This window comes from Hylobates moloch, unplaced genomic scaffold (genome assembly GCF_009828535.3).
Source record: "Hylobates moloch isolate HMO894 unplaced genomic scaffold, HMol_V3 SCAFFOLD_10, whole genome shotgun sequence".
Lineage (NCBI taxonomy): Eukaryota > Metazoa > Chordata > Mammalia > Primates > Hylobatidae > Hylobates > Hylobates moloch.
In genome coordinates this window covers 65,796,176-65,811,202 of record NW_026652285.1, presented here as the reverse complement: position 1 = coordinate 65,811,202, position 15,027 = coordinate 65,796,176, and the positions used below count along the sequence as shown (strand labels likewise).

General features: G+C 39.1%; 1 protein-coding gene and 1 pseudogene across 1 annotated transcript in view; one reads left to right on the top strand and one right to left on the bottom strand.

Annotated features, from left to right (window-relative positions):
- The window catches only part of FAM120A2 (Putative uncharacterized protein C9orf129 homolog), a 64,533-nt gene that overhangs the window by 15,476 nt on the left and 34,030 nt on the right, over nucleotides 1-15,027 (top strand). The window lies entirely within an intron of this gene.
- On the bottom strand, nucleotides 6,461-6,573 carry LOC116475960 (U6 spliceosomal RNA; annotated as a pseudogene).

The window sequence follows — 15,027 nt, the reverse complement described above, 5'->3', positions numbered from 1 at the left end:
TTCATTTTTGATAGTGTCTATTGTCTAACTTCAAGTTCACTGTGCATTGCCTCTGCAGCATCTAATTGGTTATTATTCCATTTCATTGTATTTTTATCTTGCTCTTTGAATTTGAGTCTTTTCGAGTCTTTTGTTTTTACATCTATCATGCCTTCATTTAACATGCTCAATCTCTCCTCTGTCTTCTTGAACATATTATGTCATATATTATATATTTAATATTATGAATAAATGCATAACTTTTTATTGTTCTTGCCTACTTTTTACTTTATTTTTTTGAGACAAGATCTCTCTCTGCTGTCCTGCCTGGAGTGCAGTGGTGCAATCACGGCTCACTGCAGCTTCGACCTCCCAGGCTCAAGTGATCTTCCTACCTCATCCTACTGAGTAGCTGGAACTACAGGTGTATGCCACCATGCCTGGCTAATTTTTGATTTTTTGTAGAGATGGGGTCTTACTATGTTGCCCAAGCCAGTATTGAACTCCTGGACACAAGTGATCCTCCTGCCTCTGCCTCCCAAAGTGCTATGATTACAAGTGTGAGCCACCATGCCTGGCCTGTCCTTGCCTACTAATTCTATCTTATTTATGAATCTCTTTTTGTTGATTTACTTTCCCCTTACTATAGGTCACATTTTCTTGATTCTTTTCATGCCTTTCCATTCCAATTGCATGACTGCCATTGTAAATTTTGTTTGTTTGTTTGAGACAGTCTCTCTTTTCGCCCAGGCTATAGTGCAATGGTGCGATCTCGGCTCACTGCAACCTCTGCCTCCTGGGTTCAAGCAATTCTCCTGCCTCAGCTTCCCAAGTAGCTGGGATTATATATGCCCACCACCATGCCTGGCTAATTTTTGTATTTTTAGTAGAGATGGGGTTTCACCATGTTGGCCAGGCTGGTCTTGAACTCCTGACTTCAGGACATCCATCCTCCTCAGCCTCCCAAAGTGCTGGGATTACAGGCATGAGCCACCGCACCTCATTTACAATGAGCACTGACATTGTAAATTTTTACCTTTGAGGTGCTCAATATTTTTGTATTCCAATGAATAGGTTGAACTTTGTTCTGGGATGCAGTTAATTTACTTGGAGCAGATTAATTGTTTTGAGGCCTGCTTTAAGTTTAATAAGCAACAGCAGAATAGCCTTTAGTTTAGAGAAGTGATTCTCAACAGGAGCTAATTTCCTTCTTTAGGGGACTTTCTGCAATGTGTGGAGACCATTTTAGTTGTCACAAGTTGTGGAGGTGCTGCTACTGGCATCTAGTGGGTAGAGGCCAGGGCTGCTGCAAAACATCTACAATATGTAGGATAGCCTTCACAACAAAAAATTATCCAGCACCAAATGCCCACAGAAGTAAAGTTGAGAAACCCTGATGCAAGAGCTAATTTCCCTTCACTACTGTGACAATACACTTCTGGGCACTTTATCCAATGCTTCATGAGTTATGAAGTTTTCCACTCTGGCTGGTGGGAACAGAAACTATTCCCAGCCCTGTGTAAGCGCTAAGGATTGTTTCCTGTGCTTCTTTTGGGTGGTTCTCTCTTCAATTGAAAGTAGTTTCTCCTATGCAGGCACTGATCAGAACCCAGCTGAAGACTTGACAGGAAACCCTGCAAATCACTGGAATTCTCTCCATGCAGCCCTTGTTCTCCATTATTTTATCCCAAAAACTCTAACTGTGTTGCTTTCCCTAAATTTGCAGCTTTGTCTCCTTAGCTCAGGGCGACCATCAAGCCCTATGTGAGCTATCCTTGTGCTGCGGCCTGGTAAATGTCTCCAGGCAGGAAGCTGGGGAAATCATCAGGCTCACCTCTTGTTTTTCAGAGATTATGGTCCTGTGTTGCCCCATGTCCAGTGTCTTTTGAGAATTGTTGCTTCATATATTTAGCTTGCTTTTTCAGTTGTTTCATGCCGGTAAGTTAGGCTCCTGTTACCCTACCTTGTCTGGAAGCGAAAGTTTTATAATACTTTGTAACACTGGGCCAAGACTTTGCATGTCTTCATCATTCTGAGAATATTAACTGCCTCTTTCTTTACGTAATGTCATGGAAAAGAAACACTTCATTATCAAAGTATGGGTGCATGCAGGCATCATTCATAGGAAAATAAAAAATAGAATGTTAAGTGAAAAAATAGGATATAAAACCAAATGTATATTAGGAATACAATTGTGTTTTTTAAACTACGGAAATAGAAAAGGGGATTATGCTCCAGTGGAAGAATCATTGGCTATTTAAAAATTATGTTTCGGCCAGGCGCAGTGGCTCCTGCCTGTAATCCCAGCACTTTGGGAGGCCGATTCAGGCAGATCAGCTGAGGTCAGGGGTTCAAGACCAGCTTGACCAACATGGTGAAACCCTGTCTCTACTAAAAATACAAAAATTAGCCTGGTGTGGTGACGTATACCTGCAGTCCCAGCTACTCATCAGGCTGGGGCAGGAGAATCGCTTGAATCCAGGAGGCGGAGGTTACAGTGAGCAGAGATTGTGCCACTGCATTCCATCCTGGGCGACAGAGCGAGACTCCGTCTCAAAATATATATATATATACTTTTCAAAATGTTTCTATTGTATTATATTGCTTTTATAAGTTTATAAGTGTATACATTTTAAAAGAAAATATTATATATTCTCTAAGTGAAATAAGGCTATCACATTCTGAGAGGTGACATGCTTCCAGACACCAGAGCCCGAAGTAAGAGCCAAGACACTGGATAGGTTATTTGCATCTCCCTTTTAAATGATAGATACACATTAAATATTTATTATTAATAGCATAGAGTGACACATTGTATTTGTGAAATTATAAAAGACATCAGGTTCAAGAGAGAAAAGATTTTAGCGCAGTGCAATACCCCTAGCACCCTCTGGGACGTGAGCGAAAAGTGTGCAGCACCAATATTCCTACAGAGAATTCATCTTCAATCCTGTATTGTATTAAGTTGGACTGGCAGTGAAGGTGAACTTACGTGACACTATCATGTCAGTTTGGTCAGATGATCTCTATTTGACAGACCTAAAGTTTCCTTTTTTCTTAAATGGCTTTGCCACATATACTCTATAACAAATTAATTTTAAAGTAACATTTCAGAGAAACTGTATCATTATGAAATCTGATAAAATATATGTAGGTTTCAAACCCTGTGACATGGGTTTGTGTCATTAGGGTAGATGGATGAACAGGAAGCACGAAGAATCCCTCTCTTCACTTTAACAATAATTGTGCTGGATGAATCTATCTGGTGTAATTATTTTGCGTGTGTGTGTGTGTGTGTGTGTGTGTGTGTGTGTGTGTGTGTGTGTGTTTTGAGACAGAGTTTCACTCTTTTTGCCCAGGCTAGAGTGCAATGGCATGACCTCGGCTCACTGCAACCTCTGCCTCCCAGGTTCAGGCAATTCTCCTGCCTCAGCTTCCCAAGTAGCTGGGATTACAGGTATGTACCACTACGTCCAGCTAATTTTGTATTTTTAGTAGAGATGGGGTTTCACCATGTTGGTCAGGCTGGTCTCGAACCCCTGACCTCAGGTGATCTGCCTGAATCGGCCTCCCAAAGTGCTGGGATTACAGGCGTGAGACACCGCGCCTGGCCTGATGTAATTATTTTGAAACTCTGGAATCTATTTGAAGGGTTGCAGCTCCCAGGGGAAGACTTGGCTGACATTTAAGAATTAGGACATTCCAAAGCAACCACATATATGGGGGAGTGTAGGAAGGCACCACACATGCCCTGGGAAAGATATGGGCTTAAAAAAAGACCTGAGAAAACCTGAAGTTTATAACTAGGTCTGATTCCCAGCACAGAGACATCCTACAACAATTTTCGTTAAAAAAAAAAAAGCAAACCTCTGGAGGAAGAAGAGTCAGATTTCTAAAGTTATCATATTATACATTCAAATGTATAGTTTTCAAAAGAAATCACGAAGCATACAAAGAAAAGAAAATTCAAAGGTACCATACAAGGTACCATAAAATTTAAAAACGTTTAAAGTTATATTTGGTATACATGGGAGCTCAACAATGTGTACACATGGACATAGAGAGTGGAAGACTAGACATTAGAGATTCCAAAAGGTGAGAAGGTGGGATGGGAGGGGCGTGAGGGATGAGAAATTACCTATTGGGTACAATGCGCACTATTCAGGGGATGGTTACACTAAAAAGCCCAGACTTCGCCACTATGCAATCAGTATATTCATGAAACAAAAATGCACTTGCACATCCTAAGTCTATTTTAAAAATTTAAAAATCCAGAAAAATGATGTAATTTGTGACATCAATAAGTGAAAGAGGTAGGGACAGAGCTGCATGGAAGCAGACATTTTGTATGCTATTGAAGTGAAGCTGGTAAAAATTCAAATAGAGTGTTATAACTTTAGGCTGTTAAATGCAATCCCCATGGCAACTCCACAAAGAAAATAGATATAGAACATACACAAAAGGCAATATAAAGAGAATTAAACTGTTTCACTACAAAAAAGTCAACTAAACCAAAAGAAAGCAGTAAAGCAAGAAATAAGGAACAAGAAAGCTACGAGCCTATAGAAAAAAAAAAGCAAAATAGCAGAAGTCCTTTCATATCAGTAATTACTTCAAATATAAATGGATTAAACTCTCCAATCTAAAGACAGAGATTTGCAGAATGAATTTTAAAAACACGATCATCTATATGCTGTCTAAAAGAAGACTTATTAGATTCAATGACATAAACAGTTGAAGGTGAAAGGATGGAAGAAGATATTTCGTGCAAATAGTAACCAAAAGAGGACCTATACTAACATCAAATGATAATGACTTTAACTCAAAAACTGTTACAAAAGACAAAAAGGACATTATATATTGACAAAGGAGTCAACTTACCAAAAATATATAGCAACTATAAACAATTATACATCTAATAACAGACCATTAAAATATATGAAGCAAAAATTTTTAGGATGAAATAGACAGTTCTACAATAATAGTTGGAGACTTCAATACTCCACTTTTAAAAATGAATAGGACAGCCAGACAGAAGATGTCAGTAAATAGAGGACTTCAATACCAACTAGACAATAAACCAACTAGATCTAACAGACATATGCAGAATACTCCAAAAAACAAGAGAATCTATTTTTCTCAAGTGCACATGGGACATTCACAAAGATAAACCATATGTTAGGCCACAAAACAGTCTCAATAGATACAAAAAGATATACAGCATACAAATTATCTTCTCTGATCACAACAGGATGAAGTTAGAAATTAATAACAGAAGAAAACTGGTAAATTTACAAATAGGTGGAAATTAAACACACTTTTAAGTGACCAATGAGTCAAAAAAGAAATCACAGGGGAAATTAGAAAAAACTTAGAGATGAATTAAAATGATAACACAACATTCAGAAACTTATGAGATGCAGTAAAAGAGATAAAAGGGAAATTTATAGCTGTAAACATGTATTTAATAAGGCGAATCTCAAATCAACAACTTAACTTTACAATTTAAGGAAGCAGAAAAGCACCAGCTAAACTCAAAGCTAGCAGAAAGAGGAAATGATAAAGATTAGAGCAAAGATAATTAAGGAATAGAAAAAAATAGAGAAAATAAATGAAATCCAAAGTAGTTTCTTTGAAAAGATCAACAAAATTGACAAACCTTAGATTAGCCTGACAAGAAAAAGAAGACTCAAATTACTGAAGTCAGAAATGAAAGTGAGGACATTGCTACAGATTCTACAGATGAAAATGACTTTAAGTGAGTACTATGAACAACTGTACACCAAGAAGTTAGATGATCCAGATGAAATGGACTAATTCTTAGAAACAGAAACCTACCAAGAGTGAACCATGAAGTAGAAAAACTGAATAGACATGTAACTAATAATAATAACAAAAACTCCCAACAAAGAAAATCCCTGCACCTGATGGCTTCACAGGTAAATTCTACCAAATATTTAAGAAGAACCACTATAAATCCTTCTCAAACACTTCCAAAAAGTTAAATCAGAAAAAACACTTTCTAAATTATTCTGTGAGGCCAGCATTATCCCGACACCAAAACTAGGCAAAGACACTACAAGAAAAGAAAACTACAGAACAATATACCTTAAGAATATTAATACAAAAATCCTCAAAAATACTAGCAAATTGAATTTAGTAACATTAAAACTAGGATATTATACACCGTGACCAAGTGAGGTTTATTCTTGTAATGCAAGGATGGTTCAACATACAAAAATTGATCAGTACACCACATTAATAGAATGAAGGGGGAAAACAACCATAATTATCTCAAATGATGCAGAAAAGCATTTGACAAAATTCAACATCCTTTTATGATTAAAAAATTCAGCAAACTAGGAAAAGAAGGAAGGTACCTCAACATAATAAAGATTATATATGAAAAACCCATAGGTAACATGATAATGATTTGTAGAGACATAAAGTAGAACAGTGGTTACTGGAGGCTTAGGGAAGAAATAATGAGGAGTTACCTATTTAATAGGTAGAGAATTTCATCCTTGCACAGGGGCCATGCTAATCTTCTCTGTATCATTTCAATTTTAGTATATGTGCTGCTGAAGTGAGCACAGGGTAGAGAATTTCACTTTGAGATAATAAAAAACTTTTGGAGATGGACAGTAGTGATAGTTACACAATATAAATGCACTTAATGTCACCCAAAATAGTTAAAATGGTAAACTGTGTATTATATATATTTTTAATTTTTAAATGCCTGTGACACAAAATCTTTTAAAAATGTATTTGTGCTTTTGTGTTCCACATTTCTTTGGATATGATGTTCTAATCAGCCAGGGGCACCTGTAAAAGAACTATTTTCAAAACAGGATAAAATCATGACTCTCATACAGGTATAAAATGAACATAATCTACAGATTTTATTTATTTCATCATTATGAGGAAACTGGTAAGGTATTACAACTTCACGTCAAAGGTTAAACAAATGATGCACTTAAAAGTATAAGTAACAGAAACAAAAACCTTTCCCCCATGGGGAAGAGGGACATCGACTGAAGCTCCTCCATGAGAATTCTGTGTTCAGCAACAAACAGTATTTACATAATCATGATAATGTAAACATGAACTACCATTTAAAACTCCAATTATAATAGAATTACATTGAAAACATGAGAGGAGGAGGAAGTAAACATGAGCATAAAGAAAGAGAAATTAAACCTCAAATACTCAACAGGTGTCAATAGATAATGTATACAATAAATAAGTCAATCTAGCAAGATAACAAATTATTTGGAAACAGAGGTAAATACTAGAAGCAACAACTGAAAGTATCGAAAGTTGTTTCTGTGGATCTTCATACATGAGAAAACACAAGCACCAGACTTATTAAACAAAGACTTTGAAAAACTTGTCTTAAATATGCTGAAAGAGCTAAATGACAACATGGGAATAGAACTAAAAGAAATAAGAAAATGATATATTAAAAGTAAGGATATCAACAAAGAGAAAAATTGTAAAAATGAACAAAAAATTCTGGAGATGACATGTACATAACTAAGAGATTGTGCCATTGCACTCCAGCCTAGGTGACAGAGCAAGACTCTGTCTCAGAATAAATTAATAAATAATAAAAAATAAAAATAAATGTAAATGAATTAAACTACCCAATCAAAAGTTACAGAATGGCAGAATGGATAAAAATATGTGATCCAAATAGATTCAGTCTACAAGAGAAGCACTTCAGATCTAAGGACACACCTACATTGAAAGTGAAAGGATGCAAAAAGATACCTCGTGCAAATAGTAACCAAAAAAAAAGAGCAGAGGTGGCTATATTAATATGAGACAAAATAGACTTTAAATCAAAAATGGTTACAAGACACAAAAATCATATTATATATTGATTAAAGTGTCAATTTACCAAGTAATAACAATTATAAACACATGTGCACCAAACACCAGAATTCCTAAATCTATGAAGCAAACATTGACAGAATAGAGGGAGAAATAGTTCCATATTAATAGTAAGAGACTTCAATATCCCTCTTTCAATAATGAATAGAACAACCAGATGCAAGAGAAATAAGAAAATAAAAAACTTGAACAACACTATAATTTTATGTGTTAACTTGAGTAGTCACAGTACTCAGATATTTGGTCAAACACTATTCTAGATATTTCTGTGAAGGTATATTTTGGATAGGATTAACATTTACGTCAGTAGACTTTGAGTAAAACAGATTGCCCTTCATAATGTCAGTGGGTCTCATCCAATCATTGGAAGTCTTTAAGAAAAATACTGACTTCCAATGAAGAAGAGGCAATTCTGCTAGAAAAGTCCATTCAGACTTGAATGGCAACTCTTTTCTAGGTCTCCAGCCTGCCAGACTTCCTTGTAGATTTGGGACTTGCCAACCTCCACATTTGGGCCAGCCAGTTCCTTTAACACATGCACACACACACACACACACACACACACACTCTATCTCTCTCTCCCTCTCTCTTTCTCTCTCTCTCTCTCACTCACATCTTCTGTGATCTAGTCCTGTTTGCCTCCACATTCCTTTGGTGTTTTAAAACATACAGTGCTTATTAAATGGATTGTTGTTGTACATTTACTACATCTGATTAGAAGAAGTCATAGTCATTTGTTTAAACTGAGTTTTTGTATATTTTTCCTTAACTCAGAGAACCTACCTTTTTCTGCTTGGATTCTCTGCTCTCGCTGTGCAAATGTGTAAAGTCCTTAGGGGAAAAGCCCATGTGAACTTGTTGCTTCATTCTTGTGCTTCCTTCCGTTTTCTCAGGGATTGTAGCCCCTCAAGCTCTGATTGCATGAGATTGAGATCTCTAGTCCTTCAGTTATGTGTATGTGTGTGTGTGTATGTGTGTGTGTGTGTGTGTGTGTGTGTCTATATTTTGTCCAGCTTTCTTTATTGCTGTCCAATGCAAGCTACTCAATGAAAATGAAATATTTTACCCTGAACTGTTTTAAACCAATGAATATTTTGCCTAGAATTTCAATAGCAATAGTGAGTATTCTTCCAGCCAGAATATGTTGCCTTTCACTGTTTAGAACTACACTGAGTCTTTAATGCATTCTCCTCAAAGCCTATTAAAATATCATTGTCTTTTACATTTTGATTTTTGGTGATGGGTTTGCGTAAGACACTTAAAAATACTATTATATACCCTCTTGGCCTTTCCTGTTTCTTGTATTTTAAGTAAATGTAGCAATGAGCTTTGTAGGTATCAGATTTGCTTGATGGAAGAGTAGCCTAACTGGCCCCCACATTCTGTCCCTGTGCTATGTCTCCCCCTTCCAACTCTTGGCATCCATGTCGATGCTGGCGTGTGGAATGACCATAATTAAAGCACACATGCACAGCCGTAGTTTCTGTGTGAATGTGTGTGTTTGTGTTCAGCAATTTTGTGTGGCCACAGGGTGCATGGCCATTTTGTAATTTGTGTGTTGGTATGTTTGGTTAATGTGTATGTGTGTTTAGAGGGTCTATGGTCAATATGGGCTCTCAGATAAAGTGCAGTCTGTGGGTGGTTTGAGCGTATGTATGATCAGAGTATCAATTACTCCAATAACTAATTTTGTTTGTGGTAAGAATGTTTATGGTCATTTGAAAATTATGTATATGCAAGTATGAGTATGTGTTGTCAGTGTTTGCCTGTGTTCAGAGTGTGCTTGTTATTGTGATAAATGTGTATGGGATAAGTAAAATGGGATCATTAGGATAGGATATTTAATTTAATTTATTTATTTGTTTTTGAGACAGAGTCTCGCTCTGTCATCCAGGCTGGAGTGCAGTGACGTGATCTTGGCTCACTGCAACCTCTGCCTCCTGAGTTCAAGTGATTCTCCTGCCTTAGCCTCCTGAGTAGCTGGGACTACAGGTGTGTGCCACCACACCTGGCTAATTTTTAAATTTTTAGTAGAGACGGGGTTTCACCATGTTGTTCAGGCTGGTCTCGAACTCCTAACCTTGTGATCCACCCACTTCAGCCTCCCAAAGTGCTGGGATTACAGGTGTGACCCACTGTGCCCAGCCCAACTCTCCTTTTTTCTTTATGATCTTTCACCAGAATGACCCTTAATGTCCATATTTCTACCAATAATCTTATCAAGGCAATCTAGGCTTTTCTATCAGGTGCCTCAAAACTCTTCTTTCCTCTGCCCATTGCCCAGTTCAAAAGTGACTTCCGCATTTTCAGGTATTTGTTACAGCAGCACTGCACTTCTCAGTACCAAAATTAGTATTGGTTTGCTAGGTTTGACATAACAAAGTACCGCAATCTGAGTGAAATGACAGAAATTAATTTTCTCACAATTTTGGAGGCTGGAAGTCTGAGACTAAGGTGTTGGAAGGTTTGGCTTCTTCTGAGGTGTCTTCACATGGTCTTCCCTCTGTGTGACTCTGTGTCTAAATTTCCTGTTCGTATAGGGACACCTATTGTATTGCATCGGGGCCTATCCTAATGATCCCATTTTAACTTAATTACTTCCTTTTTGGACTACAGGCCCCCCACCACCCCGGCTAATTTTTTTGTTTTTTATAGGACGGGGTTCACTGGTCTCGACTCTGACCTTGTGACTGTGCTGGGATTACAAGCGTGAGCCACCGCGCCCGGCCTAACTTAATTACTTCTTCTTCTAAGTCCCTATCTCCAAATACAGCTACCTTTTGAGGTATTGGCTGGCCAGGCTCCAACATATAAATGTTGGGGAACACAAATCAGCCTGTAACAGCCGGGGTCAGCAGCATCTGCACCTCCTGGGCACATGTCAAAGAGGCAGAATTGCAGGCCATGTCCTCAACCTGTGGAATCAGAATCTGAAATTAATGAGAGCCCCAAGCAATTTGCACATTATACTGTGAGAAGTGCTGCTCTAAGTCTTTCTGGTTTATATACACATTTCAGTTTGAGAGGTGCTAGCCTGGAAGTCTTCCTGGGTCCAAAGTAGAAGTGAGAAAACCAACAAACAGAACTAATTGTTCGTTGTAGTAGGGCTGAGGTCAAAAGAAGGTGCTTAGAAATCAAGAACCATGATGAGTGTGCTAAGGCCACAAGTGGATACACAAGCAGGGGAGGCCTCTCTGAGAAGATGACATTTCAGCTGAACACTGAAGCAAGTGATGAAATGGCCATGGGAGTGTCTGGGGAAACAGTAGCAAGTGCAAAGATCCTGGGGTTGGCATGTGCTTAGTGCATGTGAGAAGCAGAAAGGAGGCTGGGATGGCTGAGGCTGAGAAAAGCAGGAAGCCAGTGTTAGGAGGTAGTGGGTGTGGATTGTGTTGACCCTACAGCTCATGGTAAGGACCTGAAATACATTTCTGAGTGAAATTTGAAGCCATTGGAGGGTTTCAGTTGAGCAGTCACATGATCTGATTTTTAAGAGAAATCTCTCTGGTTGATGTGCTGAGAATAGACCAATGAAGGCAAAGCAAGAAGGTGGTGTCAGAGGCAACTGCAGAAATCCTGGTGAGAGACGAATCCAGATGGCCTGGGCTAGGGTGGGAGCAATGGAGAGGAAAAGTGCCCAGAGTCTGGTCATGTTCTGAAAGCAGAACTGATAGGATTAGTAATGATGGGTGTGAGATAAGGAGTGAGAGAAAGAGAAGAATCCTCCAAGTCTGGTCCGTGCACCCCTGCAGATCAGCCTTCTCAGAAGTGACTTCATATCTTGCCTTTGGGAACTACAACTGGCACAGACAGATGTCTCTTTTAAACATGGTGGATGGAGCATATATGTTCATCTCTGTTCCTCCCCAAACCCCTAAAATGTTGATAAAAGAACAAAAGTAGGAAACCCACAGGACAAGGGCTGAAAGGCGGGGCACAGTGAGCAAGTTAGAAATGACAGATCTGCCTTGATCAAATGTAGAGGAAGGGATTCAAAGGCTTAGGTACGAACAAGCACAGGCAACCAAAGCAAACATGGAAAAATGGGATCACATCGAGCTAAAAAGCTTCTGTATAGCAAAGGAAACAATCAACAAAGTGAAGAGATAACCCACAGAATGGGATAAAATATTTGCAAACTACTCATCAGATAAGCAGTTAATAACCAGAATAGATAAGGAGCTCAAGCAACTCTATGGGAAAAAATCTAATAATCAGAATAAAAAATGAACAATACATCTGAATAGACATTTCTCAAAACAAGACATACCAAAGGCAATCAGGTATACGAAAAGCTACTCACCAGCACTGATCATCAGAGAAGTGCACATCAAAACCACAATGAGATATCATCTCACTCAAGTTAAAATGACTTATCCAAAAGGCAACAGCAAATTCTGGTGATGATGTGGAGAAAAGGGAATGTTTGTATGCTGTTGATGGTCATGTAAATTAATACAATTGGAGGTTCCTCAAAAAACTAACAATAGAGGTATCATATGATTCAGCAGTCCTGCTGCTAGAGATATACCCAAAATGAAGGAAGTCAGTATATTAAAGGGATATCTGCACTCCATGTTTATTGCAGCACTGTTCACAATAGGCAAGATTTGGAAGCAACCTGTCTCCATCAACAGATGAATGGATAAAGAAAATGTGGTACATATACACAATGGAGGGCAGTTCAGCCACAAAACATGAGATCCTGTCATTTGCAACAACATGGCTGGAGTCTGGGGGGTCATTATGTTAAGTGAAATAAGCCAGGCAAAGAAAACAAACTTCCCATGTTCTCACTTACTTATGAGCACTAAAACTTAAAACAATTGAATTCACGAAGATAGAGAGTAGAATGACGATTACAGAGGTTGGGAGGGTACTGTTGGGAAGGGGAAGTAGGGATGGTTACTGGGTACAAAACTACAGTTAGGTAGAATGAATAAGATCTAGTATTTGATAGCACAACAGGGTGATTACAATCAATGATAACTTGTATATTTTAAAATAACTAAAAGAGGCCAGGCATGGTGGCTCACACCTGTAATCCCAGCACTTTGAGAGGGTGAGACAGATTGATCTCCTGAGGTCAGGAGTGCGAGACCAGCCTGGCCAATGAGGTGAAACCCTGCCTCTACTAAAAATACAAAAAAATTAGCCAGGCGTGGTGGTGGGGACCAGTAATCCCAACTACTCAAGAGGCTGAGGCAGGAGAATTACTTCAACCCGGGAGGCAGAGGTTGCAGCAAGCTGAGATCGTGCCATTGCACTACAGCCTGAGGAACGAGAGTAAAACTCTGTCTCAAAATAATAATAATAATAAAATAACTAAAAAAGTATAACTGGAGTGTTTGTAATACAAAGAATAAATGCTTAAGGTTGTGGATACCTCATTTACCCTTATATGACTATTACACATTGCATGCCTGAATCAAAATATCTCATGTGCCCCATAAACATATACACATACCATGTACCCACAAAGGTTAAAAATAGAAAAAAAGTATAAAAAGGCTTAGGGAGACTGGAATGTTAGAATAGATATGTCAACTAAGAACTACTCTCCCACCCTGAAAGAGTCCAAAAGACACACCTTTCATGACTGTGAGAAATAAATTGGTGGCCAGGTGTGGAGGCTCCTGCCTGTAATCCCAGTGCTTCTGGAGGCCAAGGTGGGAGGACTGCTTGAGGTCAGGACTTTGAGACCAGCCTGGGCAGCATAGTGAGACCCCATCTCTAAAAAAAAGTAGCCGGGTGTGATGGCATGTGCCTGTAGTCCCAGCTACTTGGGAGGCTGAGGTGGGAGGATGGCTTGAGCCCAGGAGTTCCAAATTACAGTGAGCTATGATTGCACCACTGCACTCCAGCCTCGGCAACAGAGCAAGACTCTGTCTCTAAAATAAAAAAAGAAGAAAAAACATGTGCAGAGATCCCCAGCATTCTTGAAGAGTTCTGTGATAGCTCTTCTATATAGGCCAGAACTTACATAAGAGATATGGTAACTGAATTGGGAAAACTATGTGCAATAGGAGTCATTGGATTCCAGGGTGATAGAGGCCAAGTGGATGACTCAACCACCAAAGGCAAGATGGGCATAGTTACCATAAGGAACAGCAGAGGCAAACAGCAGTCAAAACTGTGATTCCACAAACCTATGGCCTTTGTTAGTTGATCATGGTGGTCCTAGAAGTGAAACAGATAAGAAACCTACATAATTCTTACTTCATCTGCATTAGCATAAAAGTTGTAGGTTAAATGAAATAAAAGTCTAACTTGACTCAAAAAGAATAGAAATAGCCCTGTGTTAGGCCCTTCTTGCATTGCTATGAAGAAATACTTGAGTCTGGGTAATTTATAAGAAAAGATATTTAACTGACTCACAGTTCTGCAGGCTGTATAGGAAGCATAGTGGTGTCTGCTTCTTGGGAGGCCTCAGGAAGCCTCCAATCATGATGGAAGGCAAAGGGGAAGCAGGCACATCACATGGTGAGAATGGCAGCAGTAAACCATGCTGTAAGTTTTTAAATGCATATAAGTAAATAGGCCGGGTGTGGTGGCTCACACCTGTAATTCCAACATTTGGGAGGCCAAGGTGGGAGGATTGCCTGAGGCCAGGTGTTCAAGACCAGTCTGGGCAACATAGTAGGGCCCTGTCTCTAAAAAACATTTAAAAATTAGCCAGGTATCGTGCTGGGCTATGATTGCACCACAGGACTCCAGCCTGGGTGACAAAGTGAGACCCTGTCCCTAAAAAAACAACAACATGGCTGGGCATGGTGGCGCACACCTGTAATCCCAGCACTTTTGGAGGCCAAGGTGAGTGGATCACCTGAGGTCAGGAGTTCGAGACCAGCCTGGCCAACAAGGTGAAACCCGATCTCTAATAAAAATACCAAAAACTAGCCAGGTGTGGTGGTGGGCGCCTATAATCCCAGCTACTCGGGAGGCTAAGGCAGAAGAATAGTTTGAACCCAGGAGGCAGATGTTGCAGTGAGCAGAGATCGCACCATTGCACTCCAGCCTGGGCAACAGAGCAAGACTATGTCTCAAAAACAACAACAACAACAACAACAACAAAACCCAGAATCCTGTCTTCATTCATTAGAGAATGCAATTAAGCCTGGGCTGGGATGCCTGCCTTCCAGGTGCTTAAGG